The sequence below is a fragment of the Salmo salar genome, chromosome 08, assembly GCF_965601325.2.
Source record: "Salmo salar chromosome 08, fSalSal1, whole genome shotgun sequence".
Lineage (NCBI taxonomy): Eukaryota > Metazoa > Chordata > Actinopteri > Salmoniformes > Salmonidae > Salmo > Salmo salar.
Window position 1 is genome coordinate 17,428,911 of NC_138298.1, and position 26,039 is coordinate 17,454,949.

The following is a 26,039-nucleotide window of genomic DNA, read 5'->3' on the forward strand; positions in this document are numbered from 1 at the left end:
TCCCGAAAAATGCATCTCAAAAATGTTATAAATTGATTTGCATTTTAATGAGGGAAATAAGTATTTGACCCCCTCTCAATCAGAAAGATTTCTGGCTCCCAGGTGTCTTTTATACAGGTAACAAGCTGAGATTAGGAGCACACTCTTAAAGGGAGTGCTCCTAATCTCAGTTTGTTACCTGTATAAAAGACACCTGTCCACAGAAGCAATCAATCAATCAGATTCCAAACTCCACCATAGCCAAGACCAAAGAGCTCTCCAAGGATGTCAGGGACAAGATTGTAGACCTACACAAGGCTGGAATGGGCTACAAGACCATCGCCAAGCAGCTTGGTGAGAAGGTGACAACAGTTGGTGCGATTATTCGCAAATGGAAGAAACACAAAAGAACTGTCAATCTCCCTCGGCCTGGGGCTCCATGCAAGATCTCACCTCGTGGAGTTGCAATGATCATGAGAGCGGTGAGGAATCAGCCCAGAACTACACAGGAGGATCTTGTCAATGATCTCAAGGCAGCTGGGACCATAGTCACCAAGATAACAATTGGTAACACACTATGCCGTGAAGGACTGAAATCCTGCAGCGCCCGCAAGGTCCCCCTGCTCAAGAAAGCACATATACATGCCCGTCTGAAGTTTGCCAATGAACATCTGAATGATTCAGAGGACAACTGGGTGAAAGTGTTGTGGTCAGATGAGACAAAAATGGAGCTCTTTGGAATCAACTCAACTCGCAGTGTTTGGAGGAGGAGGATTGCTGCCTATGACCCCAAGAACACCATCCCCACCGTCAAACATGGAGGTGGAAACATTATGCTTTGGGGGTGTTTTTCTGCTAAGGGGACAGGACAACTTCACCGCATCAAAGGGACAGGGCCATGTACCATCAAATCTTGGGTGAGAACCTCCTTCCCTCAGCCAGGGCATTGAAAATGGGTCGTGGATGGGTATTCCAGCATGACAATGACCCAAAACACACGGCCAAGGCAACAAAGGAGTGGCTCAAGAAGAAGCACATTAAGGTCCTGGAGTGGCCTAGCCAGTCTCCAGACCTTAATCCCATAGAAAATCTGTGGAGTGAGCTGAAGGTTCGAGTTGCCAAATGTCAGCCTCGAAACCTTAATGACTTGGAGAAGATCTGCAAAGAGGAGTGGGACAAAATCCCTTCTGAGATGTGTGCAAATCTGGTGGCCAACAAGGGTTTTGCCACTAAGTACTAAGTTATGTTTTGCAGAGGAGTCAAATACTTATTTCCCTCATTAAAATGCAAATCAATTTATAACATTTTTGACATGCGTTTTTCAGGATTTTTGTTGTTGTTATTCTGTCTCTCACTGTTCAAATGAACCTACCATTAAAATTATAGACTGATCATTTCTTTGTCAGTGGACAAACGTACAAAATCAGCAGGGGATCAAATACTTTTTTCCCCTCACTGTATACACTAAATATGCCTACCTTCTGACACACACACACACACACACACACACACACTAACAAACACCTACTGTATACGTCAAAATAGTTTAGTCACATTTGTCTGACTTTTGACAGCTGACTTAGCTGACTTGTTTTTACCCATAACATATTTACGTCCACCATGATGGATTTAACAACAATGAAGTCATTCTGTAACTACGGTATTGGACTCAAACATAGTGGGGATGGGTAAACACTCCATGTTGAAAGTGTGTTTATTATCTGTGTGTACGTAACTGAGGGAGTGTATGTCTGTGTAATCTGTATCACCTGTCTCTTCCAGGAGGAGGAGGGTCCTGAGGTGCTGCTGATGAATGAGGTATGAGGAGGGTCTGGGGAACCCTGAGAGGACCATGGTCATGGAGGACAACCATACAACAACTCCTGAACCCACAGAGGAACCAGCTGAGCAGCACAGGACCACACACAGTCTCACTTAGGTGAGCCCACTGTGAACTACTGTCTGAATGGTATTAGGTCAGGGTCCATATTAGAGGTCGACCGATTAATCGGCATGGCCAATTAATTAGGGCCGATTTCAAGTTTTCATAACAATCTGTAATCTGCATTTTTGGACACCGATTACATTGCACTCCACGAGGAGACTGCATGGCAGGCTGACCACCTGTTACGCGAGTGCAGCAAGAAGCCAAGGTAAGTTGCTAGCTAGCATTAAACTTATAAAAAACAATCAATCTTAACATAATCACTAGTTAAACCTGTTAGGGCTAGGGGGCAGTATTTGCACGGCTGGATAATTTTTTTTACCCGATTTAATCTGGTTACTAATCCTACCCAGTAACTAGAATATGCATATACTTATTATATATGGATAGAAAACACCCTAAAGTTTCTAAAACTGTTTGAATGGTGTCTGTGAGTATAACAGAACTCATTTGGCAGGCAAAACCCTGAGACAGATTCTGACAGGAAGTGGATACCTGATGTGTTGTATTACCTTTAAACCTATGCCATTGAAAAACACAGGGGCTGAGGAATATTTTGGCACTTCCTATTGCTTCCACTAGATGTCACCAGCCTTTACAAAGTGTTTTGAGTCTTCTGGAGGGAGATCTGACCGAACAAGAGCCATGGAACGATGATGGCCCATTAGACACCTGGCGCGCGAGTTCATGTTGGGTACCCTCGTTCCAATACGTTATAAAAGAGAATGCATTCGTCCACCTTGAATATTATTCATGTTCTGGTTAAAAAAGGCCCTAATGATTTATGCTATACAACGTTTGACATGTTTGAACGAACGTAAATATATTTTTTCCCCTCGTTCATGAAGTGAAGTCCGGCGGGCTTAGATCATGTGCTAACAAGACGGAGATTTTTGGACATAAATGATGAGCTTTTTTGAACAAAACTACATTCGTTATGGACCTGTGATACCTGGAAGTGACATCTGATGAAGAGAATCAAAGGTAATGGATTATTTACATAGTATTTTCGATTTTAGATCTCCCCAACATGGCGGCTAGTCTGTATCGCAACGCGTATTTTTCTGGGCGCAGTGCTCAGATTATTGCAAAGTGTGATTTCCCAGTAAGGTTATTTTTAAATCTGGCAAGTTGATTGCGTTCAAGAGATGTAAATCTATAATTCTTTAAATGACAATATAATATTTTACCAATGTTTTCTAATTTTAATTATTTAATTTGTGGTGCTGACTTGAATGCCGGTTATTGGAGGGAAACGATTTCCTGAACATCAACGCCACAGTAAAACGCTGGTTTTGGATATAAATATGAACTTGATAGAACTAAAAATGCATGCATTGTCTAACATAATGTCCTAGGAGTGTCATCTGTTGGAGATTGTAAAAGGTTAGTGCATAATTTTAGCTGATTTTATGGTTTTGGTGACGCCTGTCTTTGAATTGGCACAACATTACACACAACTCTTGTAAATGTACTGTCCTAACATACTCTAAATTTATGCTTTCGCCGTAAAACCTTTTTAAAATCGGAAAACGTTGTTAGATTAAGGAGATGTTTATCTTTCAAAGGGTGTAAAATAGTTGTATGTTTGAAAAATTTGAATTTTGACATTTATTTGGATTCAAATTTGCCGCTCTTGAAATGCACCTGCTGTTGATGGAGTGCACCACGGGTGGGACGCTTGCGTCCCACCTAGCCCATAGAGGTTTTAACTACACATGGTTGATGATATTACTAGTTTATCTAGCTTGTCCTGCATTGCATATAATCAAAGGGGTTGCATGTTAATTTATCAACAAATCAAAGCCTACTTCGCCAAACGGGTGATGATTTAACAAGCGCATTCGTGAAAAAAAGCACTGTCCTTGCACCAATGTGTACCTAACCATAAGCACCAATGCCTTTCTTAAAATCAATACACAAGTATATATTTTTAAACCTGCATATTTAGTTAATATTGCCTGCTAACATGAATTTGTTTTAACTCGGGAAATTGTGTCACTTTTCTTGCGTTCTGTGCAAGCAGAGTCAGGGTATATGCAGCAGTTTGGGCCGCCTGGCTCGTTGCGAACTGTGTGAAGACCATTTCTTCCTGGCAAAGACCATAATTAATTTGCCAGAATTTTACATAATTATGACATAACATTGAAGGTTGTGCAATGTAACAGCAATATTTAGACTTAGGGATGCCACCGTTAGATAAAATACGGAACAGTTCTGTATTTCACTGAAAGAATAAACGTTTTGTTTTCGAAATTATAGTTTCCGGATTTTACCATATTAATGACCTGAGGCTCGTATTTCTGTGTGTTTATCATATTATAATTAAGTCTATGATTTGATAGAGCAGTCTAACTGAATGGTGGTAGGCAGCAGCAGGCTCCTAAGCATTCATTCAAACAGCACTTACCTGCGTTTGCATATGTTTATGACTTCAAGTCTATCAACTCCCGAGATTAGGCTGGCAATACTAATGTGCCTATAAGAACATCCAATAGTAAAAATTATATGAAATACAAATGGTATAGAGAGAAATAGTCCTATAATTCCTATAATAACTACAACCTAAAACTTCTTAACTGGGAATATTGAAGACTCATGTTTAAAGGAGCCACCAGCTTTCATATGTTCTGATGTTCTGAGCAAGGATCTTAAACGTTAGCTTTTTTACATGGCATATATTGCACTTTTACTTTCTTCTCCAACACTTTTTCTTTAAACCGCATTACTTAAATCAAATTGAACATGTTTCATTATTTATTTGAGACTAAATTGATTTTATTTATGTATTATATTAAGTTAAAGTAAGTGTTCATTCAGTATTGTTGTAATTGTCATTATTACAAATATATATAAAAATCGGCCGATTAATCGGTATCTTTTTTGGGGCCTCCAATAATCGGTATCGGCATTGAAAAATCATAATCGGTCAACCTCTAGTCCATATCCACAAAGCCTCTCAGAGTCGGAGTGCTGATCTAGGATAAATTTAGCCTTTTAGATCATAATGAATAAGACTATGTAGACAGGTGGGGAACTGATCCTCGATCAGCACTTTGTGGATATGGGTCCAGTTTGTCTTAAGCGTGGGACCATGCCCAATTGAAGACAGACCAGAGAGCATTGACCTGCTGAGTGGACTAAAGATGGGGGAGGAAGGTAAGGGAGAAATACATATACAGAACTTAATATACAGTGTCTTTAGAAAGTATTCATACCCCTTGACTTATTCCACATCTACACACAATACCCCATAATGACAAAGTGAACACGTTTTTAGTATTTTTCACATTTATTGAAAGTGAAATACAGAAATATCTCATTTACATAAGTATTCACACCCATTTGCTATGACACTCCAAATTGAGCTCAGGTGCATCCAATTTCCTTCAATCATCCTTGAAATGTCACTACAACATGATTGGAGTCCACCTGTGGCCAATTCAATTGTTTGGACATGATTTAGAAAGAAACACACCTGTCTATATACACTGAGTGTACAAAACAGTATAACTTCCTAATACTGAGTTGCACCCCCTTTTGCCCTCAGAACAGCCTCAATTCGTCAGGGCATGGACTCAACAAGGTGTCGAAAGTGTTCCACAGGGATGCTGGCCCATGTTGACTCCAATGCTTCCCACAGTTGTGTCAAGTTGGCTGGAAGTTGATCTCTACTCTGAATAGCTCGTTCCATCTCATCCCACAGATCTTCACTTGGATTGTGATCTGGTGACTGGGCAGGCCACTGCAGTAAGTTGAATTCGCTGTCATGTTTGTGGAACCATTCCTGGACAATCCTAGCCTTGTGGCTGGGGCATTATCCTGCTGGGAAAAAATCTATTCACAGATGGATATACTGCTGACATGAAGGGATGCACCTGATTGGCGATGATGTTCAGATATCCTGTGGCATTCAAACGTTGCTCCGCTTTTATCAAGTGCCTAAATGTGTGCCATGAAAACACACCATCACACCACCACCAGTCTGCAATGTTGACACGTGGTATGATGGATGCATGTACTCGTGGTTTTCTCCATACCCTAGTCCTTCCATCAGTGTGAAACAGCAGGAACCAGGGATTCATCAGACCAGGCAATGTTTTTCACATTCTCCAGTGTTTTTGTTCTTTGCCACACTGCAGCCGCAGTTTCTTGTTTTTTGCTGAAAGAAGTGGAACTCTGTAAGTTTGTCAGCTGCCATAATCCCTTTGTGTCAAGGTACTATGAGCTGTTTATTATTTTGTGGTTATTTGGGCACCAATGTTGTACTGGACTGTTAGTTGACTCACACTAGCCAGTCTGTTGTGCTGCACAATTTGTGTCAGCCTCCTTTGCCTCCGTTTCATCAGTGACCCGTCTTTGGCTGGATGTCCTTTGGGTGGTGGACCATTCTTGATACATTTACCCTCTGAATGGCACATGTACACAATTAATGTCTCAAGGCTTAAAAACCCTTCTTTAACCTGTCTCCTCCCTGTCATTTGCACTGATTGAAGTCGATTTAACTGGTGACATCAATAAGGGCAAATTGCTTTCACCTGGATTCACCTGGTCAGTCCATGTCATGGAAAGAGGTGTTCCTAATATTTTGTACACTCTGTGTAAGGTCCCACAGTTGACAGTGCATGTCAGAGCAGAAACTATACCATGACGTCCAAGGAACGGCCCGTAGATCTCCAAGATAGAATTGTGATGAGGCGTATATCTGGGGAAGGTTATAATACAGTTTCTAGAGTGTTGAACGTTTCCAAGAACACATATGGAAGTACCCTGACTCTGCCTAGAGCTGGCCGTCCAACCAAACTGAGCAACCGTGTAAGAAGGACCTTGGTCAGAGAGGTGACCAAGAACCCAATGACCACTCTGACAGAACTGCAGAGTTGGGATTTGGGACTTATGGGAGAGTGGCCAGACGGAAGCCACTCCTGAGAAAAAGGTACATGACAGCACACCTGGAGTTGGCATAAAGGCATGTGAAAGACTGAGATTCTGTGTTCTGATGAGACAAAAATGTTACTCTTTGGCCTGAATCCAAGGTGCTATGTTTGGAGAAAACCAGGCACAACTCTTCCCCCCCTCTAACACCATCCCTACTGTGAAGCATGGTGGTGGCAGCATCATGCTATGGTGCTACTTTTCAGCGGCAGGACCTGGAGACTGGTAAGGATAGAGAAAACAATAAATGGAGCCAAATACAGGAAAATCATTGATGAGAACCTGCTTCAGAATGCAAAAAACCTTCGACTGGGGGCGAAGATTTACGTTCCAACAGGAGAATGACTACAAGCATACAGCCAAAGCAACACTGTAATGGCTTCAGAACAAGAATGTGAAAGTCCTTGATTGGCCCAGCCAAAGCCGAGACTTGAATCATATTTGAAAATCTGTGTTAAGACATGAAGATTGCTGTTCACGGCAGCTCCCCATCTAACTTAACAGAGCTTTCGAAGATCTACAAGGAAGAATGGGAGAAAATCCCCAAATCCAGATGTGCAAAGCTGATACAGACATACCCAAGACGACTCAAAGCTGTAATCGCCGCCAAAGTGCTTATACAAATATTGACTCGGGTGTGAATACTTATGTAAATTAGATTTTTGCATTTCATTTTCAATACATTTGCAAACAGTTTTCACTTTGTCATTCATTATGGGGTATTGTATGTAGATGGGTGAGAAAATAAATTATTAAAACATTTTGAATTCAGGCAGTAACACAACAAAATGTGGTATAAGTCAAGCGGTATGAATACTTTCTGAAGGCACTGTACGTATGGCTCAGTTGGTAGAGCATGGCACTTGCACAGTCATGGTTGTGGGTTCAATTCCCAGGGCCACCCGTACATAAAATGTATGCATGAATGACTAAGTCGCTTTAGATAAAAGTATCTGCTAAATGGCATATGTTATTATATTACTAATGGGCATACAATGAAATGAATAAAACTTGTTTAGATACTAAAACAAACATTGACTCAACTGTATATGTAGAGTTCTCTGATGGTGTTGGTCTGGAGACTAAAAGAGGAGACTGGGTGGCCATCTTGGATTCCCAGACCCAGATGGGTGCAGCCAAGGGCCCAGGGGACGACTTCCCCCGAGCAGGCCAGGACCAGAAGCGACATAGTGGGAGTCAGTGGATGAGACAGCGTCCTCAACTCTGGTCTGGGTATCAACACCACAACCAGAAACAGTCGAACACAAAACAACAACTGAACTTAGTTTCCATGACAAAAGACGGCTGAGTACCAGGGCGAGGCGTAGATTTGGTCTGCGGGGACGGGGTGGTGTCCGTATGCAGGGGGAGAGAACAGATACTGACTCGGCTAAAGATGCTCCATCCTGCTCCTATAGTTGTGATTCAGAGAGACTGATGGCACCTCAGGTTAACCCCCTAACAGGTGCTGCCTTCAGCCTGCCTTCTATAGGATCTATCAACTGGAACATGGATCCTGAGACAACACAGACACTCCCTGGCCTTCATCCTCCTCACACTCTCCTTATGTTAAACAAGACCTCAGACAATGTCAGTGCCTCAACACTAAATTGCTACACAAATTACAGTAGTAGTAATGCTATCAGTAGATCCAGTAGTAAAGAAAAGCGCTTCCCGTGTTCATTCTGTGAGAAAGCCTTCAGTTTCACCAAACAGGTGGAGATCTACCAGAGGATGCACACAGGGGAGAAATCATTCTGCTGCCATCTGTGCAGGGCCAATTCCTCCCACTTTTCCAACCTGAAGAGGCACCAGACAGTCCACACAGGGGAGAAATCCTACAGCTGCCCCAGTGTGAAAACAGGTTCTCCCACCAGCTGAAGATGAACCTGGAGAGAGGCCGTTCATCTGTACGCACTGTGGGAAGAGGTTCTCAGAGAGGAGATACCTCAGTATACACCAGCAGAAAAAGCACATGGCCCATGTATAACATTAGTTCCATAAAGTTCTCAGTCACTGCCATGGATTTCAGTCATATGGATTCTGGTTTGGAGATGACATAGCCTAATACAGACAGAAGCATGTTTGTTCATCGAAATATTTTCCCAAATATTGCATATTCTCTGTTAAACTGTGTGCAGTGAACTGACATGCATGATTGTTGATGACACTCCAATGTTCAGATGGAAGGGATGAAATGGTCTGTAAAGGGCACCTCAGCAGCGCTCTCAACTCAGACAGTGGTGTGTAGCTTACTGTAGCTGCTGGAAAAGTAATTCAAAGGCTCTACTTCATCACTCAGGATGTTACTGTCCAGTGCTACTATTTTTTTCCATGTAATGTTGTTATTATTAAAACCAAATCAGACAGTCCAATAGTAGAATAGTGTACCTATTCAGTGCCTACTTTGTAAATTTGGAGGTGCCAGAACAAAGTGAGCCCTAGAGGGGGGTGACCTGGGGAGTTCTAAGATACCAGAACGCATGAGGGGGAAAAAAACACCTTTATAATAAAGCATTGCATGCATATCATCGCATTTGAGTAGTTGCATGGAGCAGTAGAGTAGAAGCACTTATAGAAGTTGCACACACGGGGAACATTTTTAGTAGCCTAGGGTCCGAGAAAAAGTTGGCCTTTTATAAACGCATTTCATGCAATTCTACGTAATTTACATGACTGGAGACTTTGGCAGAATCTTTTTTAATTCTGCACAAATTATCTAAATGGCAGGCTACTTTGTCACTGTCAAACCGAGAATCTGAGATCAATAAAAGCCACCTTGTCTTGAATCCATCAATAGCTTAGGCCTAGGTGTGTATATAGGCTACAATATGTAGGCTACAATATGAGGAGGAAATTATAGTCCTTAAAATGCTTTCCAGTTTCATTGACTCACCCAATGATGCACAGGTCACTCGCTGGTGATTGTCGATGCGCTCATGCCAAAAGCTTTTCTCTCTTTTGTAAAACAATATTTGGAAGTTGATCAAATATTTTGGTAGCATACAGAAAAGTCTTCTCTTTTCAGCAGGAGCCATTGCTTTCCAACCTGTGTTTTCCCTCGATTGTGTTTGAAATATTGCTTCTTACGGATCAAATCCCTTTAGCGGGATCGATTTGACAACAGCCAGTGAAAGTGCAGGTCGCCAAATTCAAAACAGCAAAAATCTCATAATTAAAATTCCTCAAACATACAAGTATTATACACCATTTTAAAGGTAAGATTCTCATTAATCCAACCACAGTGTTCGATTTCAAAAAGGCTTTACAGCGAAAGCACACCAAACGATTATGTTAGGTCAGCACCTAGTCACAAAAAAACATACAGCCATTTTCCAGCCAAAGAGAGGAGTCACAAAAAGCAGAAATAGAGATAAAATTAATCACTAACCTTTGATGATCTTCATCAGATGGCACTCATAGGACTTCATGTTACACAATACATGTATGTTTTGTTCGATAAAGTTCATATTTATATCCAAAAATCTCACTTTACATTGGCGCGTTATGTTCAGTAATGTTTTGCCTCCAAAACCTCCGGTGACTTTGCAGAGAGCCTCATCAATTTACAGAAATACTTATCATAAACTTTGATAAAATATACAAGTGTTATGCACAAAATTAAAGATACACTTCTCCTTAATGCAACCGCTGTGTCAGATTTAAAAAAAGCTTCACGGCGAAAGCACACTTTGCAATAATCTGAGTACAGCGCTCAGACACCAAAAGAAGCTATACAGATACCCGCCATGTTGTGCAGTCAACAGAAGTCAGAAAAGTGTTATAAATATACACTTACCTTTGATGATCTTCATCAGAATGCACTCCCAGGAATCCCAGTTCCACAATAAATGTTAGTTTTGTTCGATAAAGTTCATCTTTATGTCCAAATACCTCCATTTTGTTCGCGCGTTAGGTTCACTATTCCAAATGCAAGGCGTGCGCTTACTAAGTCCAGACGAAAAGTCCAAAAAGTTATACTACAGTTTGTAGAAACATGTCAAACGATGTATAGAATCAATCTTTAGGATGTTTTATCATAAATCTTCAATAAAATTCCAACCGGACAATTCCTTTCTCTTTAGGAATGAAGATGAACTCAGCTCGCGTTACTGAGCTCATCATGCCTTTTTTTCCAGATACCTGACTCCATATGCTCTTATTCGCTCCCCATTCACAGTAGAAGCCTGAAACAACGTTCTAAAGACTGTTGACATATAGTGGAAGCCTTAGGAAGTGCAATATGACCCCACAGACACTGTATATTGGATAGGGAATCACTTGAAAAACTACAAGCCTCAGATTTCCCACTTCCTGGTTGGATTTTTCTCAGGTTGCCTGCCATATGAGTTATGTTATACTCACAGACATTATTCAAACAGTTTTAGAAACTTCAGAGTGTTCTCTATCCAAATCTACTAATAATATGCATATCCTAGCTTCTGGGCTTGAATAGCAGACAGTTTACTCTGGGCACGCTTTTCATCCGGACGTGAAAATACCGCCCCCTATCCCTAAGAGGTTTTAAGGCCTGTTTGGTCTGCGTGCTGATATTTCACTGACAGATTTGCCGCGTGTTCCCGACTATAGGCTATTCTTTGTTATTGGGGTACAATCCACAGCTAGGCTATTTAAAAAAGAAGCCAATGATCCTCTGTTGGTAAATTATATACATTTTCATGGTGTATTAGGCTATTCTGAATGATTTCGTTTATTTTTGAACAAACAGCAGTAATTCTATAACTTCGGCAAATCTATTTCAATTTATCAGTCGTGCTGCAGTTCCTCCAGAACCCTTCGCGTAGCTTTGATTCTATAAGGAAATAAATTATGAAGTGCAACGCTGGAGAGATGAGTTGCAGGCTCATGTCTATCAGAGCCAAGAGCGAGAGATCATAGAAATTGAATCTCATTCTAGTTAGATACAGGCGCGCTTCTCACACAGCCACCGCCAAGCGTTGGTCTCAAACATAGGTTACAATGTTGCTCAAACTCTAAACCCGGGCCGGCCCAACCCAAATCAACTCTTAGAACATTAGACCCCTCCTGAAAATGTACTTTTTCACATAACGTTTTTTTTTGTGGGGGCAGGAGAATAAACAAAGAGGCAATTGAGAGAGAAAAATCCATGACAAAAGAGGTACCGGATCCTGCCAAATATGTTCCGGGACAAAACAGTCTTAAACCGAGAGGTTCCGGATCCTGGTCTGGCAGGATCCGGCTCAAATGAAGCACTGTACCTGTTTACCTTGTGTGTTCTGATTCAGAGGGGTTGGGTTAAATGCCACATTTTCAGTTGTACAACTGACTCGGTATATCCCACCCGCCCCCTTCCCTTTCTATGCCAGATAAATATTCCTCTCGAGGCTCATTCAAGTTTAAAGCGCAATGGGAGGGCTACATATATTCTGACAAGCAGTCAATGCACAACAATTCTTAATGCAATCGCAGGAAAACACTTTTGAAAGCAGTTTTGTCAAATGTATTTTCAAAGCAGTTTTGGCATTTGTTAAAAAATGCTTCAGCCTATGTACATTTTATAGCAACTATGCCTCTGGGCTACAGGTAATAATGCTTCTTGCTAGTAGCACATCTGATAATGTAGACCATGCATAGCTTAAATGCATGGTCTAAAACAGTGCATTCGGAAAGTATTCAGACCCCTTGACTTTTTACACATTTTGTTAAGTTACAGCCTTATTCTAAAATTGATTAAATCGTTTTCCCCCTCATCAATCTACACACAGTAAATACCCCATAATGACAAAGCAAAAACTTTTTTTTTTAAAATTATTTTCAAATGTATTAAAAATAAAAAACTGATATCAGATTTACATAAGTATTCAGACCCTTTACTCAGTACTTTGTTGAGTTTCTCCCATTCTTCTCTGCAGATGCTCTTAATTTTTTGTAATATTTTTTTTTAACCTTTATTTAACTAGGCATGTCAGTTAAGAACAAATTCTTATTTACAATGACAACCTACCCCGGCCAAACCTGGACGACGCTGGGCCAATTGTGCACCACCCTATGGGACTCCCAATCACGGACGGGTGTGATAAGGCTTGGATTTGAACCAGGGACTGTAGTGACGCAACTTGCACTGAGATGCAGTGCCTTAGACCGCTGAGCCACTCGGGGCACCTCAAGCTCTGTCAGGTTGGATGGGGAGCATTGCTGCACAGCTATTTTCAGGTCTCTCCAGAGATGTTCAATCGGATTCAAGTCTTGGTTCTGGCTGGGCCACTCAAGGACATTCAGAGACTTGTCCTGAAGCCACTCCTGCATTGTGTTGGCTGTGTGCTTAGGGTCGTTGTCCTGTTTCAAGGTGAACCTTTGCCCCTGTCTGAGGTCCTGAGCGCTCTGGAGCAGGTTTTCATCAAGAATCTCTGTACTTTGGTCCGTTCATCTTTCCCTCGATCCTGACTAGTCTCCCAGTCCCTGCTGCTGAAAACATCCCCACAGCATGATGCTGCCACCAACATGTTTCACTGTAGGGATGGTGCCAGGTTTCCTCCAGACATGACTCTTGGCATTCAGGTCAAAGAGTTCAATCTTGGGTTCATCAGACCAGAAAATATTGTTTCTCATGGTCTGAGAGTCTTTAGGTGCCTTTTGGTAAACTCCAAGTGGGCTGTCATGTACCTTTTACTGAGGATTGGCTTCTGTCTGGCCACTCTACCATAAAGACCTGATTGGTGGAGTGCTGCAGAGATGGTTGTCCTTCTGGAAGGTTCTCCCATCTCCACAGAGGAACTCTAGAGATTTGTCATAGTGACCATCGGGTTCTTGGTCACCTCCCTGACCATGGCCCTTCTCCCCAATGATGAGGCAGAGTAGAGGATATGGTGATGGTGTCTGTAAAAATGCTTCACTGGTGAAAAGTGACAACCTGTATTATGTCTGATGCTGGTGTTTTATAATGAGGAAATGAGTGCCTTAATTCATGTTTACTTGACATGAAGATGTGTGAATTGTTGAACCTTTTCCAAAGTATTCTAAAATTCATTTGATCAAAGTGTGGGTACCAGATTTACAAAAAATAAAACTGTAACCACAGTGAGAACAGTTATTCTACTTCTGTGTAATTCTACATTATGTGAGTAAATGACAATTTTGTTGAAATTAAATACACAATGGACTCTGCTGACTGACTTGGTTATTTTTGGGTCATTGCAGGGACTGAGTATTCCTTATCTCAGTCAAACCAAAACATTATACTTAATTCACATATGGACATTTTTTACATTAAACTCCAATGGATCCGTTATTGTTATGTACTTAAATCACAGTGTTAGAGATGGGCTTGACTGTGATTTTAAAATATCATGTTTCTACAGCAAAGAGTTTCTGATATAAACCTCTATATGCTCTTCTGTACAATTTGTGTTTACAGTCTGCAGTCCATGAGGACCTGCTGATATACGGTGTTGCTGGCGGGGGAGACCGGACCTCTGAATCGGCTGGTCACAAACCCTGGCCCCAGATCAGGAGGGGCAGACTCCACAACAACCACCACACAGAACACAACCTGTGGACAGGTGGACTGAACAACCTCAGTCCTGGTGGTCATCAGAGAGACACATCTGGGATGCAATGGCGTGTGTCCAAGGCGCATATTGAAGATGCTAGAACTGTTTACATTTACTTTTCGTCAGCCAACAAGATGAGTAGGCCCAACGAACAGCCTATGTCAATCTACTATCCCCCATAGTACTAAAGTTGACTTATTCTATTGGTCAGCTTGTCCTTCTGTGCGAGAAAGATATATTCCGAACATGTTGTGGGATGTGATAGATCTCAAATTAATACAACCCCTGTACATCAAAAACCCTTTTAAAAGCAATGAGACTTATGCAACAGATCAGAAGGTTTAGTATAAAATCTTGCTAAACTATTAGGCTATTTCTTCACATTATGAACGCAGCAATGCGTAGGCTATAACCGTGAATGTTCCAAAATGCAATTAGTAGGAAAACACCATTCTCAAAAGTACACTGCAAATGCAAGTGGTTTCATATGACAGGGATGAAAATATCCTTAAAAAATTATTTAGAAAGAGGGAAGATCTAAAGATGCAACAACAAGCATGGGTTGTTAATATGACTAGGATTGTGTCTTTGGCTGCTGGACAAGGAAAGAAAGTTGAGAACATGAGAAAAATAGGCCCTACTGGTTTCAATGGGATATGAGGAAGTGTTTATAAAATAATCCCCCTTGACATTCCTATGGTTGGAAAATGGTAAGACATGCCTCATAAAATGATAAAAAAACGTCCAGGTTTTAAACAGTTACATTTACGGTTACATAGTTTCAAATTAATATACAGATTGCCATGTGGGTGATGTTGCAGTGCACAACAGGCACTGGCCTTTCTTTCCTGTCGGAACAAACAATGCCTCAAGTATTTTCGACAGAATCAGGCCTTTGGATATTAATAATGATCCTACATTATATTTGTCAAACATGACTGGTGTTTAGCCTATATATATATAAAATGTGTAATTAAAAGTCTCATTAAAGTTTGGCTACATTTTCAGGGGTTCCCTCATGTCAGCATCGGTCTGGATATGACAGGCTGTAGCCAATACGCATAGGCTATCACGTACACTTTGACCTGCAGGCAAATTATTTACGTACATTTACATACACTTATGTTTTTCTTAACAGAATAGCGAGTGTTTTTTGGTTTTCAAATCAATTTAATTGGCTATTTTGGTTAACGGCCTTGGTGCCCTAGCAGATGTCCTTGGTGCCCTGGCAGATGGCTTTGGTGCCCTGGAAGATTGGGCACCTCTTGAAGGCCAAATGGCCTTGCAACTAAAATCACGGAATTCCAGCTGTGGGGAGTCTATCAGGAAATCTGTCTACTAATGCCTGGTGAACGGCTTCATAGAAGGCCTGGATCTAGCATTACTCACCTACCTCATTGTTACCCCATGAATACAGACAGCTTCTGGATAGGCGTTCACCAGAAGAGGTACCTAGCCTATAACACAGTACCCAATCACAACAACACCAAAACAATAGCTAGAGGTCAAGGAGGCAGCTCAAAGACTAACCACCTAAGGGTGGTGGCTCCTGCTTCTACCTCTGGTGTCATTGGGTGACAACATGGGAGGCCAAGTATTAGGACCGACGCCAATTAGCTGTACGCCTGCCCCACGTGTGGGAAACTCTTCGCTGTGGCGAACTACGTAAAAAGGCACCAGACTGTTCACACCAAGGAGAGATCCTTGAAGTGCAAACTATGTTACAAGAGCTTCTCCTTCCTGACTAGCCTTATCAGATATAGGAGTGTCCACAATGGGGAGAAATCGTAGCAGTGTGGCTTGAGATGTACGCAGGGGATATGTGGGAACCATTCCTTAGCTGGCATATTATAGTTGTGAAGTGTCTTGGGGTAAGATGGTAATTAACCACATACCCCTCATTAACCCTTTGTTAATAATTTGAAACAGGCTTGTAAATACCTGTTTTTAGAGAGAGAGTAATCCTTGGCTAGAACATGGACAGTTGAATATTTACCTTACTGAGGTAATGTAGATGGAATAAAGTATTTCTATTGTATTGCATTTTATTATTTTCTACTCCATTCTTGCTAACACACTTTTTTTCACATTATCAAACAGTCCATTTATATATTTTCCAACGGGGCTATACATTGGGTGAGGTTTTTTCTCTCACTCGAGTAGCCTCGTTTCACTGCCAAAAATAAAATTCAACCATCTAGTGTTCAGCAAAATAACAACACCATGTCAAATACAGGTAGCCTAGTCAAATAATTAACATCCAATCACATTAACCGTTACTCTCTTGCGGGAATTCCACCAACGGTCTGTATGTAGCCAAACGTAGCTGCTGCTCATTCCGTTTGCTCGAAAATTGATAAATGGTTAAAAAAAAGTAAGGCCCGTGTCCAGCTACACACATACCAGCTCTACTGGTAGTACTGCTACTACCAGCAGTACTACACCTGCACAAGTCAACGACACAAGTTGTTCTGCTTCCACGAGCACATCTAATGCTAGCATCAGTAATTCCACATGTGTTGTTAGCCCAGCTAGCATGGACACTGACAGTTGTGAATCTGATGCAGCTGAAGAGCTACTGCCCCCTTACAAGAATAGACTGACGAGTTTCAGAAGAAAGTCCTTTGTTTCTGGCCATTTTGAGACTGTAATCGAACCCACAAATGCTGATGCTCCAGATACTCAACTAGTCTAAAGAAGGCCAGTTTTAACAGTTTTCAGCTGTGCTAACATAATTGCAAAAGGGTTTTCTAATGATCAATTAGCCTTTTAAAATTATAAACTTGGATTAGCTAACACAATGTGCCATTGTCACACAGGAGTGATGGTTGCTGATAATGGGCCTCTGTACGCCTGTGTAGATATTCCATAAAAAATCTGCCGTTTCCAGCTACAATAGTAATTTACAACATTAACAATGTCTACACTGTATTTCTGATCAATTTCATGTTACTTTAAAGGTAAAAAAATTTGCTTTTCTTTCAAAAACAAGGATATTTTAAGTGACCCCAAACTTTTGAACGGTAGTGTATGAGCAAAAGTGCTATCTCACATCTCAATGAAACCTTCACTCTTGAGCAGACATTTAGAAAGAAAACATGGCAATTTGAAAAATAAGCCGCGGGAGTTTTTTGAGCAAGAATTAAGACGACTTTAGAGTAGTAACACATGTATAAAAGCAACAGATACCATTAATAAGAAGGGGCTAGAAGCGTCTTATATGGTGAGCTACAGAGTGGCTAGGACATACTATTGTGGAGGACTTAATTCTTCCTGCTGCTGCTGATATGGCTGGGACAATGCTGGGGGGAAAGGCCATAAAAACTATACAGACAATGCCTTCATCAAACAACACTGTTTCATGATGCATCAGTGACATGGCAGGAGATGATTTAAAACAATTACTGCTTCGCATACAAGCGAGTCAACAGATATGGCGGGCCTAGCACAGCTCCTGGTATATGTCCCTAACTTTTATGGGGGGTCAATTAAGGAAGGCATCCTCTTCTGCAAACCACTGGAAACCAGGAGAACAGGACAGGATATTTTTAAAGTACTGGACAGCTTTGTGACATCAAATGGACTTTGGTGGTCAAGATGTGTTGGTATTTGTACTGATGGCGCAAAAGCCATGACAGGGAGACATAGTGGAGTAGTAACACGTGTGCAAGCAGTTGCTCCTGATGCCACTTGGGTACACTGCAGCATCCACCGAGAGGCTCTTGCTGCCAAGGGAATGCCTGACAGCTTGAAAGACGTTTTGGACACTACAGTGAAAATGGTTAACGTCGTTAAAGCAAGGCCCATGAACTCTCGTATTTTCTGCACTATGCAATGATATGGGCAGCGACCATGTAACGCATTTACAACATACAGAAGTGCGCTGGTTATCAAGGGGCAAAGTATTGACACGTTTTTTTTAATTGAGACGAGCTTAAAGAACTTCACTGACCATAATTTTCACTTGTCGAGTTTCGCACACGACCGGCCTATCTGGGTGATGTTTTTTCTCGCCTGAATGATCTGAATCTAGGATTACAGGGACTCTCCGCAACTATATTCAATGTGCGGGACAAAAATGAGGCTATGATTAAGAAGTTGGAGCTCTTCTCTGTCTGCATTAACAAAGACAACACACAGGTCTTTCCATCATTGTATGATTTTTGTGTACAAATGAACGAAAGCTTACGGATAATGTCAAATGTGATATAGCGAAGCACCTGAGTGAGTTGGGTGCGCAATGACTGTGGTGGAATTATTGTCATTAAAAGAAGAGACTTTTAGATTTCTTCAAAACAATCCAGCTTTATTATTAAATTATTGTAGTAACGGAGCTGGTCGGTAATCACCCCTGGAGGTGATCACTGCGAACTCAACTAGCGGGTTTGAGCCACAGCATTTTATAGCAAAGTCCATCCTCCTTCAGTCTACATGACAAACAACAGATGTATGGAATGGGTCACAAGGTTAAGATCTGTATGAAAGAGCCTTATAATTCACAGCAGACAGTATCTGCTGTAAAAACAGTTCTCATTGTGTAGAGACCAGTGTCTGGCCCCCCAACTTCATACTGGAGCCATCTCCACTCACTAGCATGAAAACTAAATACACAGACTGTATGTGGAATGTGGAAAATTATTTAAGACTGAGACTCTCCAATACAACCCAACATTGCAGAGTTATGTGCATCCTTTCAAGGACACCCTTCTCATTAACCTGTGGTGAGTTATTCACAATTTTTGATGAACAAATAAGGTTTTATATGTAAGATGGCTAGGTCAAGAGCAAAATGATTGATTATTATTATATTATTATTATTATTATTTGCGCCCTGGTCCTATAAGAGCTCTTTGTCACTTCCCACGAGCCGGATTGTGACAAACTCACACTCATTCTTATGTTTAATAAATGTATCGTATAATGTGTGTATGTGGCAGGCTTAAAATGATGGCAAAAAACAACATTTGAGAGTGCGCTGATCCTAGTGCTAGAGGGGGTACGCAGCTGGAGGTTGAATGTTTGAAGGGGGACGGGACAATAAAACATTTGGGAACCACTGCTCTACCGGATGCCCGGTAAGAACAAGGTGGATGCTTCTTCTTTCAGGGTTTTTATTCATTTTCTTCATCACTACCACACATTTGGAACACACACACACTTTGGTTATTTCTAATGGATCTTGGAATAACTGTTACTCTGAATGACTAGTGTATATAGCCTATTTATATTGCAGATTTATAACGCTTTAACTAATACCGTTTACATGTTGTGCACACCCTTGCCTTATAGAACCACAACAGTTCAACTGCTGTCCATTCCTAATTGTAACCATGACGATCACTTTTAGTCTGTGTTTATGTGGTAATGTGTGGTTGTGACCAAGAGCCAATAAAACATCTGCCTTGTTCTTGCCGGACAGCCTGTAGTGAGTCAGATCCTTAATCAGCATTAAGTACTAGCGGATGAGGGCATTCACAGCCAACCGCTCAGATTTTTCTTTTCAGACCATTTTTTTTCATGGTCCTTCGTATTGCCTGATACTGACCTGGCTACAGTGAAGATGTTCCAGTATCCAAAAGAGTGTTATCAATATGCGAAGGAAGAAGACACATGTTTTTCTGAGGACTTTTTATTGTGGATATTAACCCGAATACCTGAATGTTGTGCGTGCATCGAAACGGGGCTCTGTTCTAGGCCCTCTCCTATTCTTGCTATACACCAAGTCACTTGGCTCTGTCATATCCTCACATGGTCTCTCCTATCATTGCTATGCAGACGACACACAATTAATCTTCTCCTTTCCCCCTTCTGATAACCAGGCGGCGAATCGCATCTCTGCATGTCTGTCAGACATATCAGTGTGGATGACGGATCACCACCTCAAGCTGAACCTCGGCAAGACGGAGCTGCTCTTCCTCCCGGGGAAGGACTGCCCGTTCCATGATCTCGCCATCACGGTTGACAACTCCCTTGTGTCCTCCTCCCAGAGTGCTAAGAACCTTGGCGTGATCCTGGACAACACCCTGTCGTTCTCCACTAACATCAAGGCGGTGACCCGATCCTGTAGGTTCATGCTCTACAACATTCGCATAGTACGACCCTGCCTCACACAGGAAGCGGCGCAGGTCCTAATCCAGGCACTTGTCATCTCCCGTCTGGATTACTGCAACTCGCTGTTGGCTGGGCTCCCTGCCTGTGCCATTAAACCCCTACAACTCATCCAGAACGCCGCAGCCCGTCTGGTGTTCAACCTTCCCAAGTTCTCTCACGTCACCCCGCTCCTCCGCTCTCTCCACTGGCTTCCAGTTGAAGCTCGCATCCGCTACAAGACCATGGTGATTGCCTACGGAGCTGTGAAGGGAACGGCACCTCCATACCTTCAGGCTCTGATCAGGCCCTACACCCAAACAAGGGCACTGCGTTCATCCACCTCTGGCCTGCTGGCCCCCCTACCTCTGAGGAAGCACAGTTCCTGCTCAGCCCAGTCAAAACTGTTCGCTGCTCTGGCACCCCAATGGTGGAACAAGCTCCCTCACGACGCCAGGACAGCGGAGTCAATCACCACCTTCCGGAGACACCTGAAACCCCACCTCTTTAAGGAATACCTAGGATAGGATAAAGTAATCCTTCTAACCCCCCCCCTTAAAAGATTTAGATGCACTATTGTAAAGTGGTTGTTCCACTGGATATCATAAGGTGAATGCACCTTATGATATCCAGTGGATAAGAGCGTCTGCTAAATGACTTAAATGTAATGTAATGTAATGAAATGTAAGTTGCGTGGGTTCTTATTGGGGGGTTTGACATGGTGTGTAATAATAATAATTACCACTAATTACTTAAAGTTATTTTGATAAGCTCGCAGACATATTTTCTACTATACTACCAAACTGTAATGTAAGTGTGTTGCCAATACTGCTATGCATATTGTCTATATATACACTGAACAAAAATATAAAACGCAACATGCAACAATTTCAAAGATTTTAATGAGTTCCAGTTCATATAAGGAAATCAGTCAATTTAAATACATTCATTAGGCCATAATCTATGGATTTCACATGACTGGGAATACCGATATGCATCTGTTGGTCACAGATACCTTACAAAAAAAGGTAGGGGCGTGGATCAGAAAACCAGTCAATTCCCAGTTAATTCCGAGAAGACCACACTCATACAGCGTGCCAGTGGCCATTGAAGGTGACCATTTGCCCACTGAAGTCTGCTATGATGCCGAACTGCAGTCAGGTCAAGACCCTGGTGAGGACAACGAGCACACAGATGAGCTTCCCCCGAGACAGTTTCTGTAAAAATTATTTGGTTGTGTAAAACCACAGTTTCATCAGCTGTCGTGTTTTTGGTCTCAGACGATCCCGCAGGTGAAGAAGCCAGATGTTGAGGTCCTGGTCTGGCGTGGTTACACGTGGTCTGCGGTTGTGAGGCCGGTTGGACATACTGCAAAATTCTCTAAATCTACGTTGGAGGTAGCTTATGGTACAGAAATTAACATTAAATTATCTGGTAACAGCTCTGGTGGACATTCCTGCAGTCAGCATGCCAATTGCACGCTCCCTGAAAACTTGAGACATCAGTGGCATTGTGTTGTGTGAAAAAACTGCACATTTTAGAGTGGTGTTTTATTGTCCCCAGAACAAGGTGCATCTGTGTAATGATCATGCTGTTTAATCAGCTTCTTGATATGCCACACCTGTCAGGTGGATAGATTATCTTGGCAAAGGACAAATGCTCACTAACAGGGATGTAAACAAATTTGTTCACAAAATTTGAAAGAAATAAGCTTTTTGTGCGTACAGAAAATTTCTGTGATCTTATTTCAGCTCATGAAACATGGAACCAACACTTTACATGTTGCTTTCATGTTTTTGTTCAGTGTAAGTGCCTGCTACTGCATTGGTTGCACAGGGGGTTATGCACAAGTGTACTGTTATTGCTTGTACTGGTAAATAGAGTGTCGTATGAGCATGCTACCGTGGCGCTTCTCAATGTAGCCACTTACTGTTGCTGTTGTGAACTGTAATTTACGGCTCTGTGGCGCCAGGCAGATCAGATCTTTAACTCAGCAGATTCACCAGCTTCACCAGGCTGGAGAGAGTGCCAGAAATCTTTCTCTTGTCTGTCTTAGTAATTGGTTTCTCTGTCTAGTGTTTATTATTTAGGATAATGTTATACTGCTATGTTAATAGCCCTGTTTATAGTTGTTATAATAGTGTAATGCTATGGTTATTCATTCATGTGTATTTATCCTATTTATATTGCATATTTATAACGCTTTAACTACTGTTCACAAGTTGTGCATATTTTTGCCTTGTAAAACCACAACAGTTCAACTGCTATTCACATCCATTCCTAAATGTAACCATGAAGATCACTTCCTAATGCTTTAAAAGGCTGGTCATTGCTACATCATCATCCCAGACACCATGGAGCCACTCTGATTTACATACCGCCCAAGCAACTGCTTGGCATCTGACCGTAAGGCGCTACAGAGGGTAGTGCGTACGGCCTAGTACATCACTGGGGTCGAGCTCCCTGCCATCCAGGACCTTTATTCCAAGCGATGTCAGAGGAAAGCCCTGCTGAACAGTTAGTCAAGTGGCTACCCTGACAATTTTTATTGCAGCACGAACATTTCGGGTATGAGCTCTTCTTCAGTAATGATGTCATTTCCTAAATGTTTGGCCTATTTATATACTACTACAAAAACATACAACGAAAAATAACATTCTTCATTCAGGCCTGCTGGGGCAAGAGTGCCCAAGCGGACTATCCAATATGTCTCTCTTTGGAGAAGTAATTTAGCCCCATCTTCTACCCTACGTGTCGTTAAGTTTATTTACAGGAGTGCTATCCTATTTCTGTTCATTGGATTATATACGAGGATCGAGCACTTTGTTTATCTTTCCATATCCTGACTATTTGCATTGACACCTTTTTATTTGCACTGAGTCACTGACCCTCTTGCACCAGCTCTATGTACACTCACTGGACTCTACCCACACACTGACACATACTACACTGACATTTACTACACTCCAACACACACAAAACACACTTTTACACTCTTCACATACGCCGCTGCTACTCTGTTTATTATCTATCCTTATCCATCTAGCCTAGTCCCTTTTACCCCTACCTACATATTACCTCAACTACCTCATATCCCTGCACATTGACTCAGTACCGGTACTCCTTGTATATAGTCTCGCTGTTATTTTATTGTGTTACCATTTTCTTTTTTTCAAAATGTTCTCCATTTTTATCTCTGCATTGTTGGGAAAGGGCTCGCAAGTAAGCGTATCACAATAAAGTCTACACCTGTTGTATTCGGCACGTGACAAATAAAATGTTATTTGATTTATGTAAAGGGTTATTTATTCTACATGGACCTGATACTACATTTGAAAGTTATCAAAACACTTAGTTTAGAATATCTGGTTACTCATTTTGTATTTATTCCATATACTTCTTATATTATTCTCTCTGCAATGTTGGGAAGGGCCTGTAAGTAAGCATTTCACAAACATGTTTTTATTAAATGTTTTGATCTACATACATTTAGCAATTCCCCTTTAAATATTTTTTTTTTCATTGTTGTCTGCAGAATCAATCAACCAAATGTATTTTTAAAGCCCTTTTTACATCAACAGATGTGTCACGTCCTGACCATAGAGAGCCATTGTTTCTCTATGGTGAAGTAGGTCAGGGCGTGACTGGGGACTATTCTAGTTTATTATTTCTATGTGGGGTTCTAGTTTGTTATTTCTATGTTGGTGATTTGTATGATTCCCAATTAGAGGCAGCTGGGAATCGTTGTCTCTAATTGGCGATCATATTTAAGACGCATTTTTTCCACCTGTGTTTTATGGGATATTGTTTTGAGTTAGTGTACGTAGCACCTCTGTAGTCACGGTTCGTTGTTTCTTTATTTGTTTTGTTTTAAGTTTTCACTTTAATAAATAATGTGGAACGCTACTCACGCTGCGCCTTGGTCCAATTATTACGACGATCGTGACAGAATATCCCATCAAACCAGGACCAAGCAGCGTGTTCACCAGGTGAAGGATTTCTGGACATCGGAAGGAGATAATGGAGGACAGCGACGAAGACAGGGGTTCGCGGCTACAGAAAGCCCAAGGACAACCCAAGTTTATTTTGGGGGTGGGGCACATGGAGCTGGCGACTGAGCAGAGGGAAGAGCCAGAGACTGTCAAGGAGGCAATGGAGAAGTTGGGAGTGAGTGAGATGAGAGAGATGTTGTGCAAGTGTGTTCTGCTCAACATCCGACCAGAGGATCCGGTTAGCAGTCTGGTGCAACCTGTGCCGGTTCCACGCTTCTGGCCTCAAGTGCGCCTCTCCAGTCCGGTATGTCATGTGTCTCCTCCTCGCACTCTCCCTGAAGTGCATGTCCCCAGTCCGGTGCGTCCTGTGCCTGTTCCTCACACTCCCCCTGAAGTGCGTGTCCCCAGTCCTGTGCCTGCTCCTCTCACTCTCCCTCAAGTGCGCCTTCCCAGTCCGGTACGTCCTGTGCCTGCTCCTCGCACTCACCATGCGAAGTTTGTCATCAAACCGGTACCATTGATGCTGGTTCTACGCACCAGGTCTCCAGTACGCCTCCACAGCCCAGTGCATCCTGTGCCAGCTCCCCGCACTTGCCGTGTGAGGTGTGTCATCGAACCGGTACCATTAATGCCGGTTCTACGCACCAGGTCTCCAGTGCGCCTCCACAGCCCAGTGCGTCCAGTGCCAGCTCCACGCACCAGGCCTCCACTGCGCCTTCCCAGTCCAGAGCTTCCGGCGACGGTACTGTCACGACCCTGACCATAGAGAGACACTGTTTCTCTATGGTGAAGTAGGTCAGGGCGTGACTGGGGGGTATTCTAGTTTATTATTTCTATGTGGGGTTCTAGTTTATTTGTATGATTCCCAATTAGAGGCAGCTGGGAATCGTTGTCTCTAATTGGGGATCATATTTAAGACGCATTTTTTCCACCTGTGTTTTATGGGATATTGTTTTGAGTTAGTGCACGTAGCACCTCTGTAGTAACGGTTCGTTGTTTCTTTATTTGTTTTGTTCTAAGTTTTCACTTTAATAAATAATGTGGAACGCTACTCACGCTGCACCTTCGTCCAATTATTACGACGATCGTGACATAAAGTGATAAAAAGATTCATTTGGAATAATGGATTAACAGATTTTAGTGTTGAATATTCCTGGGTAGAATGTTGCATTTAGGAATTGTATATAAACCTAAAAAGTCTTAAATATTTTTTGTACTGTGTAGGCTATATGAAGTTCACAAATGCCTATTTATATTTCTAGATTTCATGCCTATTAATGCAGTTTAACAAGTTCATGCAGATTTTTAATTGAAACGTGTATGTGTGATTTTCATATGGTGTATTTAACACATCACAAAATGGGACTTAAATTGAGACTCTTTAGTATACAGTGAGGGAAAAAAGTATTTGATCCCCTGCTGATTTTGTACGTTTGCCCACTGACAAAGAAATGATCAGTCTATAATTTTAATGGTAGGTTTATTTGAACAGTGAGAGACAGAATAACAACAAAAAAATCCTGAAAAACGCATGTCAAAAATGTTATAAATTGATTTGCGTTTTAATGA